Raw genomic sequence first — 8,944 nt, 5'->3', positions numbered from 1 at the left:
ACCTCAAATGAGTGAAATCATACAACTTTTGTATCTCTGGGTCTGGCTTACTTCACTTATAATTTTTTCAAAGTCTTTTTATTTCCTTATGAATAGTACAAAAATCATTCTTTCTAGTGGATGAGCAGAATTCCAGTGTGTGTGTGTGTGTGTGTGTGTGTGTGTGTGTATGTGTGTGTGTGTGTGAGAGAGAGAGAGAGAGAGAGAGAGAGACATTTTCTTGATCCATTCACCCATTGAGGTGGGCTGATTCAATATTTTAGCTAATGTAAAATAGTGTTGCAATGAACATGGTTGTGCTGGTTGTTTGTGCTCTATTGTGTAAATAAATGCCCAGGAGTGGAATTGCTGGGTCATAGGGTAGTTCTATTTTTATTTTATATCTTTGTTTTGTTTTGTTTTGCCAGTCCTACAGCTTGAACTCAGGGCCTGGTCACTGTTGCTGAGCTCCTTTTGTTCAAGGCTAGCACTCTACCACTTGGGCCATAGCTACACTTCTGCCTTTTTCTGTAATTAATTGGAGATAAGAATCTCATTAACTTTCCTACCTGGGCTGGCTTCAAACCAAAATTCTCAAATATCAGCCTCATGAGTAACAAGGACTGCAGATGTGAGCCACTGGCACTTGGCTGTGTTTAGTTTTTTGAGGAATCTCCATACTACTTTCCAAATTAGTTGAACAAGCTTACATCCCCACCAGCAGTGTAATAGAGTTCCCTTTGGCTGCATCCTCACCAGCATCTGTTATTGTTAGTTTTCTTGATAATGGCCATTCTAACTGGGGTGAGGTGAAATCTCAATATTGTTTTGATTTGCATTTCCTTTATGGCCAGAGATGTTGAACATTTCTTCATATGTCTATTGGCTATTTTTACTGTTTCTTCAGAGAAATCTCTCTTTAAGGCATTAGCCCATTTATTAATTGGGTTGTGGGGTTTTTTGAGGGTTTAATTTTGTTTTAGTTCTAAGTCATATTCTGGATATTAGGCCCTTGTCTGATGTTTACCTGATAAAAATCTTCTCCTATTCTGTGGGATTTCTATTTAGCTTGAAGAAACTTTTAAGTTTGATATCATCTTTGCCTAGAAAGTTTTAACCTAAATTTGATGTAATCTTTACCTAGAAAATTTTAAATTCTGCCTAGGACCCCTAGTGTTTCCCTTGCTCCTTCCTCTAATAGTTTCATGGTTTCTTGTCTTACATTGAAGTTTTTATTATCTATTTTGAATTGATGCTGGCACAAGGTGATATAAGGATATAGTTTCAGCTTTCTACACATGGATATCCAGTTTTGCAAGCACTGTTTATTGAAGAGAATATCTTTCTTCCAGATTATGTTTTTGGCTCCCATATTAAATATGAGCTGCCTAAAGGTGTGTGGGTTCATTTCTAGTTCTTCTATTCTGTTCTATTGGTCCTTAGGCTTATTATTGTGCCAGTATAAAACTGTTTTCATTACTATGGCTTTCTAATAGAATTTGAAACTCGGTATTGTTATTCCTCCAACACTGTTCTTCCTGCTAAGGATTGCTTTAGGTGTTTGGGGTCTTTTGTTATTCCATATGAATTCTTGGATTGTTTTCTCCATCTCACTCAAGGGTGTTGGGATTTTGATGGCCATTGCATTTGGGCAGTATTGCCATTTTCATGTTAATTCTTCTAATCCAAAAGCATGAAAAGTCTTTCCATTTCCTTAAATCTTCCTCAATTTCTTTTTCAGTTTTTTTAAGTTTTCACTATAAAGGTCCTTCACATATTTGGTTAATTCCCAGCTTTTTGGTTTGGTTTGGTTTGGTTTTTTGAGACTACTACAAATGTAGTTGCTTTCCTGATTTCAGTCTCAGCCTTCTCATATACAAGAAAGCTGCTTATTTTTTGTGGGTTGATTTTTTTTTTTTTTTTTTGGGTCCAGTCGTGGGGCCTGGACTCTGGGCCTGAGCGCTGTCCCTCAGCTCTTCAGCTCAAGGCAAGCGCTCTACCAGTTGAGCCACAGTGCCACTTCTGGCTTTTTTTTCTTTTTGCTTATGTGGTGGTGCTGAGGAATCAAAACCCAGGGCCTCAGGTATGCAAGGCAAGCGCTCTACCACTGAGCCACCTTCCCAGCCCCTGTGGGTTGATTTTATACTCTGTTACTTTGCCAGAGTTTTTGATCAGCTTGAGTAGCTTGGGAGAGGAATGTATAGGGTCCTTTAAATACAGGATCATATTGTAATAAGGAAACTGGATCTAACCAGCACCATCTTGGCCATACAGTAGATGATAGGAAATTGGGTTTAATTGGTGTCATCTTGTCTTCATAGTAGAGGCAGGAGAGTCCCATCTCCCAGATAATGGGCATGCCTAAATTCTTACAGGTAAGGGCCAAGACCTAGATAATAGGTTACTGGACCTGTCAGTCCTGTGCCATGAACTTGGGGGATTCATATTTCCTGTGACCTTGTCCCCTGATCCTGACATTATTTAGGTCCAGACCAGCTTGGGCACCTTTATGCCATGCCTCATGTCTCCTGTGTCTCCTTGCTCCTGGCTCTCCTCCAGTCACTATGACATCCCACTTTGGCTCTCCTTTAGGGTTGATCTGGTTTGGTGAAACTATTTTTCTACTCTTTCTTTCCTTTCCTGCTCTCATGGTTCTGTTTCCTGATAGTATTAAGTGTATTTGAAGGGCTGCAGGTCTTTGAGACAGGAGTCCGCCTGCAGACAGCTCTCCCAGTTCAACCTCTCATAATGTGGCTTCTCTGTTTCTCACTGATCCAGTTACCTTACAACAATGTCATCTGCAAAGAGGAAGGGTTTTACTTCTTCTTTCCCTATTTGGATCCTCTTTATGTTTTTCTCTTGCTTCATTGCTCTTGCTAGGAATTCCAGTACTGTATTGAAGAGGAGTTCAGAGAGTAGACATCTTTGTCTCATTCTTGATTTTAGAAGAATTTTTTTTTTGTTTCAGACCATTAAAAATAAAGTTGGCAGATGGGAAGGTGGCTCAGTGGTAGAGTTCTTGCCTTGCATGCATGAAGCCCTGGGTTAGATTCCTCATCACAACATAAACAGAAAAAGCCGGAAGTGACATTGTGGCTCAAGTGGTAGAGCAGTAATCTTGAGCTGAAGAGCTGAGGGACAGCGCCCAGGCCCAGAGTTCAGGCCCCACAACCAACAAAAAAATAAAATAAAATAAAATAAAATAAAAAAGTTGGGAGAGAGTGAAGGAAGTGGTGAAATTGTCCAAAAAGAAATGTACTCTTTAGGGAAATGAACCCTAAGATATGTATTCAATTTTTTTTTCTTTCATGCAATTATTTCTAACACATTTATAAGATTATTTCTTCATTGCTTTGTATGTCCCTCCCCCACAGTATAACCCCTGCTTTCAATGTATTTGATGTCAGTATAATTTGTGGAGGGGAAGGGGAAAAACAAATCATTTAAATAGGGATACAGGTGGACCCATTGTAACAATGAGATGTACAAGTTGTTATGTCAAAAATGAACTTTACAACTTTGGTGGGGGGAGGGGGAGCAGAGAGGATTGGGTGGGGGGGCAGGGGAAGGATGGGAAGGGATGGGAAGGAGAAACAAAGGAGGAGGCTACAATGCTTGATAAGAAATGTACTCATTATCTTGCCCATGTGATTGTAACCCCTCTGTACAGTATTTTCACAATAAAAAAAAGGAAAAAAAAAAAAAAGAAATGTACTCTTGGGCAAGGAATGTAATTAGTGGTAGAGTGCTTGCCTAGGGTTCATGAGGCCCTGGGCTCAATTCTTTGGTATTACATAAATACAAAAAAAAAAATTTAAGATTATTTTTTTTATTTTTATTTTTGCCAGTCCTAGGGCCTGGGTGCTGTCCCTGAGCCCCTCTGTGCTCAAGGCTGGCACTCTACCACTTGAGCCACAGAGCCACTTCTGGCTTTTTCTGCTTATGTGGTGCTGAGGAATCGAACCCACGGCTTCATGCATGCTAGGCAAACACTGTACCACTAAGCCACCTTCCCAGCCAAAAAAGATTATTTTTTTTTAAAGAAAAGAAAAAAGAAATGTACTCTTTACCTAATTTACATAACTGTAACTCCTCTGTACATCACTTTTATAATAACAATAAAAAATTTTTAAATGAATAATGTTGGCTGTATGTTCTTATACTTGTAAACATATTTACACTTATATTTATAGTTATATTTGAAATGTTAGCTTTCTCATCATCAGTTTATGCAGTCATGTACCTTTGTTTCACTTACATTATTTTTGTCCTAAATATGTTCCCAAAATCCAGACATAGTCGCTCTGGTCAAGATTAGGAAGATCTAGCTGGGCGCTGGTGGCTCACGCCTGTAATCCTAGCTACTCAGGAGGCTGAGATCTGAGGATCGTGGTTCAAAGCCAGCCCGGGCAGGAGAGACCGTGAGACTCCTATCTCCAATAAACCACCAGAAAACCGGAAGTGGCGCTGTAGCTCAAGTGGTAGAGCGCTCGCCTTGAGCTGAAGAGCTGAGGGACAGTGCCCAGGCCCAGAGTTCAAGCCCCACGACCGACAAAAAAAAAAAAAAAAAAAAAAAAAAGATTAGGAAGATCTAAATGTGCCTTCAATCTACAAATCATTCCATAGTTTAACTCTCTCTCTCTCCTAAAATTTTATCTCCTAATTTCATACTCCCTTTTCACATAAAATGATTTCATTCAAAAATCCTGGCCACAAATATAGTAACAAATAGGTCCTTCTTAAGAATTTTTTTTTTGTTGTTTTGTCTGGTTTGGGTTTTTTTGTTAGTCCTGAGCCTGAATTCTGGGCCTGGGCACTGGCCCTCAGTTCTTCAGCTCAAGGCTAGTACTCTATCACTTGAGCCACAGCACCACTTCCATTTTTTTGGTGGTTTATTGGAGATAAATGTCTCATGGACTTTCCTGCTGGGCTGACTTTGAACCACGATCCTCAGATCTCAGCCTCCTGAGTAGCTAGGATTACAGGCATAAGACAGGGGCACCCAGCCTTCTTAAGAATTTTAAGAATTGTTTTCCAGAAATTTTATTTTCATTATACCCCAAAGTGCCTATCAAAGAATGTTTTCTTTGTCAAAATATAAATTAGCAAAGTTAAATTTAAGTTCTTGCTGGGTGCCATTGGCTCATGCCACATACAGAAAACTCAGACTATATCCATATACCACTATGAGTTTATGTGAATGCATCCCTCATAAGTCCAAGCCTCAAGAAAGTGAAGATTGTTGTGGGTGGTGACAGGAGGGATAAACTGGGAGAGAGTGAGGAAAAAGGTGACATTGTCCAAAAAGAAATGTAAAGCCACTTCTCTTCTATCTGCCTTGTCTTAGCCACAGCCCCGTAGAAAACAGACTGCAAGATTAATCCTTTTGTCCGTTTAATTTTAAATACTTCCTGGTGTGTGACTTGAAGATGCTAGTGTATTTGTACAGTTGCCTAACTATTTCTATTTTCTTGATTTCTCACGTAGATCACTGGTGTTATCCTCCTTGCCGTTGGTATTTGGGGCAAGGTGAGCCTGGAAAATTATTTTTCCCTCTTAAATGAGAAAGCCACCAATGTCCCCTTCGTGCTTATTGGCACTGGCACTGTTATCATACTTTTGGGGACCTTCGGTTGTTTTGCTACCTGCCGTGCTTCTGCATGGATGCTGAAACTGTATGCTATGTTTCTGACTCTCATATTTTTGGTGGAGTTAGTTGCTGCCATAGTAGGATTTGTTTTCAGACATGAGATTAAGAACAGCTTTAAAAGCAATTATGAGAAAGCTTTGAAGTCTTACAACTTGACAGGAGACTATAGAAGTGAAGCAGTAGACAAGATCCAAAACACGTTACATTGCTGCGGTGTCACCAACTATAGGGATTGGAAAGATAGTGATTATTACACAGAAATAGGATTTCCCAAGAGTTGCTGTAGAATTGAAGACTGTTCTCCACTAAAGGATGCAAATCAAGTAAACCATGAAGGCTGTTTTATAAAAGTGATGACGATTATAGAATCGGAAATGGGAGTTGTAGCTGGAATTTCTTTCGGAGTAGCTTGCTTTCAACTAATTGGAATTTTTCTGGCTTACTACCTTTCTCGTGCCATAACAGATAACCAGTATGAAATAGTGTAATAAGAATTCAGATGGGTTAATTCCTTTTCGACTTAAAGGATACTTGAGTTCTCCCTAAGTGAATTATAAAATTACCTGGCTGAAAGAGATTACGACTGCAAGCAAGATATTTGTTCACGTGTTTTAAGTCTACCTTTGTCCTATTCATGTTAGAGCATTGAAAACTTGTATCTCTCTGAAACTGAGTTAGTAAATTGTAAATGAGATAATGCAGTGTTTCTCTTGACTATTTTTTCTCAACAAGCCTTTGAAAAGTGCTGTGCATTTGCTAGTTTGTTATTGATAGAAATTTAAATCTTTCTGAATTTGCTGTTGATATAGTATAATAGAAAATTGGCCTTTCTGAACTAGCCTCTTACCAGACAAGATTATCTGGTTTGAATGTATAATTTGCATCAAGAAGGGAAAATGTTCATTATTGTCTGTTCTGCTGACAAGTAGAGAGTCACATAGTGTAATTCAATTCTAGCTAGTCATTGGATGGAGCCTATCACGGGAGTCCTGGGTGGTGGTAGCACTGTAAAGCTTTGGGTCTAAAGCACTGAGACTAAAGGAATTACCAATGTTCTGTGACACATCATGTGTCACTATGTAATTTACAATTCTTTGCCTCCAAACTAAGTATTGATGCTGATATTTTTTCCCTATTGTTTGAACGGTTCATATGGCTGCTTTAAAAGTGTTAGAATCACTGCCTTTTCCTCAGAAATTTAATAGAGCTTATTTTCTTCAACTAGAATTTACTTACCAGGTTGCTATGATTTATGATTTAATTGTCAATATTAAGGTCAATGTTAGTTGTAGTTTTGTGTCGTTGATTAATAAATCTTTTACACAATCAAAAAAAAAAAAAAAGAAATGTAAAGCCAGGCACCACTGGCTCACTCCTGTAATCCTAGCTACTCAGGAAGCTGAGATTTGAGGATCCATCCTGGCCAAGAAAGTCCATGAAACTCTTGTCTCCAATAAGCCAATAGAAAACCGGAAGTGAGCCAGACACCAGTGGCTCACGCCTGTAATCCTAGCTACACAGGAGGCTGAGATCTGAGGATCGCGATTCAAAGCCAGCCCGGGCAGGAAAGACCGTGAGACTCCTATATCTCCAATAAACCAGTAGAAAAACGGAAGGGGCACTGTTGCTCAAGTGGTAGAGTGCTTGCCTTGAGCTGAAGAGCTGAGGGACAGTGCCCAAGTCCAGAGTTCAAGCCTCATGACCGACAAAAATAAAAAATAAAAATAAAGTAAAAAACAAAAAGAAATGTACTCATTATGTAACTGTAACTGACTTATATAATCATAACCCCTCTGAACCAATAAAATTATTTTTAAAAAAGTATTGTATCTCTTATCTCATTATTCTAAGTGCTTGACTAATAGGTGTCCATAATTGTTCACTGGATAAATGAAAGTGGAAATTTGAGGACTTTGAATGAACTCTTTTTTTTTTTTTTGTCAGTCATGGGACCTGAACTCTGGGCCTGGGCACTGTCCCTCAGCTCTTCAGCTCAAGGCTAGCGCTCTACCACTTGAGCCACAGTGCCACTTCCGGCTTTTTTCTTTTTGCTTATGTGGTGCTGAGGAATCGAACCCAGGGCCTCATGCATGCAAGGCAAGCGCTCTACCACTGAGCCACCTTCCCAGCCCCTTGAATGAACTCTTTTAAGTCAAGAATATGAAATTATTACTCTTCCAAATACTAGCTTATCTCTTCTTCAATAACAACCTCAAAGATTATAGATGAGTATGAGGGCTTCTGAGGCTCTGTTGTGAGACCTGAAAGGGTTAAAGAGCTTGGAAAGCCAGCACAGAGTGCCCTCAGAATGCTGAGGGCCAAGCCTAAGTAAGGTCAAATAATCTAGGCTGACAGAGGTAAAAGTTACTACCCCAAATGTGTTTAAGTTAGAGCCTTGGCACTAAAAGCTTGAGACCTTGGAGATAAGATGGATGTCTGTTTTACAGATGGAATGTTTTATTGCTCTCTCCTATCAGCTAACAACAAGGGAGTCAATTATGTCTATGTGTATGAATTATACCTCATATTAATGCTTATAACAAGATAGATTGCAGAATTGGCACTGTGGCTCAAGCAGTAGAGTGCTCGCCTTAAGCTGAAGAGCTGAGGGAAAGCACCCAAGCCCAGAGTTCAAGCCCCACAACCAACCAAAAAATAAAAATAATAAATAATAAATAATTTAAAAAAACAAGATAGATTGCTACTTTAATCTCTATACAGATTGATTTACTTATCTGTAGTCACTCCTCCCCCCACACTGAACTCAATAAAAACTCTTATTAAGGGGCTGGGAAGGTGGCTCAGTGGTAGAGCACTTGCCTTGCATGCATGAGGCCCTGGGTTCGATTCCTCAGCACCACACAAGCAAAAAGAAAAAAGCCGGAAGTGGTGCTGTGGCTCAAGTGGTAGAGCGCTAGCCTTGAGCTGAAGAGCTGAGGGACAGCACCCAGGCCCAGAGTTCAGGCCCCCCCAAAAAAAAAAAACCTCTTATTAATGTGAACTTAGGATCTGATAGCAGGAATAGCATTAAGTTCCCCTGGTTTCCCCAAAACCAGGCTTTCAGGCTCGGTTTTTCATTACTGTCTTGTCCCCAGTCACAGTGGTCAATGACTTATGAGAATAAAATGAAGGCACTAAAGTGAAATAATTTATGAACTGTAAAGTATTATGTCAGAAAGGACTGACTGCACTGATGTGATTTAAACAGATCCGTTCTGGGGAGGTTTGAATTTTCTTTTTCTTTTGCTGGTCATGAGGTTTAAACTCAGGGCCTAGGCACTATCCCTGAGCTCCTGAGCGCAAGGATAGTGTTCT

The 8,944-nt window shown here is 39.6% G+C and overlaps 1 pseudogene; it reads left to right on the top strand.

Moving 5' to 3' along the window:
* The first annotated feature begins 5,553 nt into the window (after nt 1-5,553).
* On the top strand, nt 5,554-6,312 carry LOC138824503 (tetraspanin-6 pseudogene; annotated as a pseudogene).
* The last annotated feature ends 2,632 nt before the right edge of the window (nt 6,313-8,944 follow it).

Source organism: Dipodomys merriami, unplaced genomic scaffold (assembly GCF_024711535.1).
Source record: "Dipodomys merriami isolate MVZ:Mamm:240054 unplaced genomic scaffold, mDipMer1.0.p SCAF_13, whole genome shotgun sequence".
Taxonomy (NCBI): Eukaryota; Metazoa; Chordata; class Mammalia; order Rodentia; family Heteromyidae; genus Dipodomys; species Dipodomys merriami.
The sequence above is the reverse complement of the archived record's forward strand: the minus strand, read 5'-3'. Positions and strand labels throughout refer to the sequence as shown.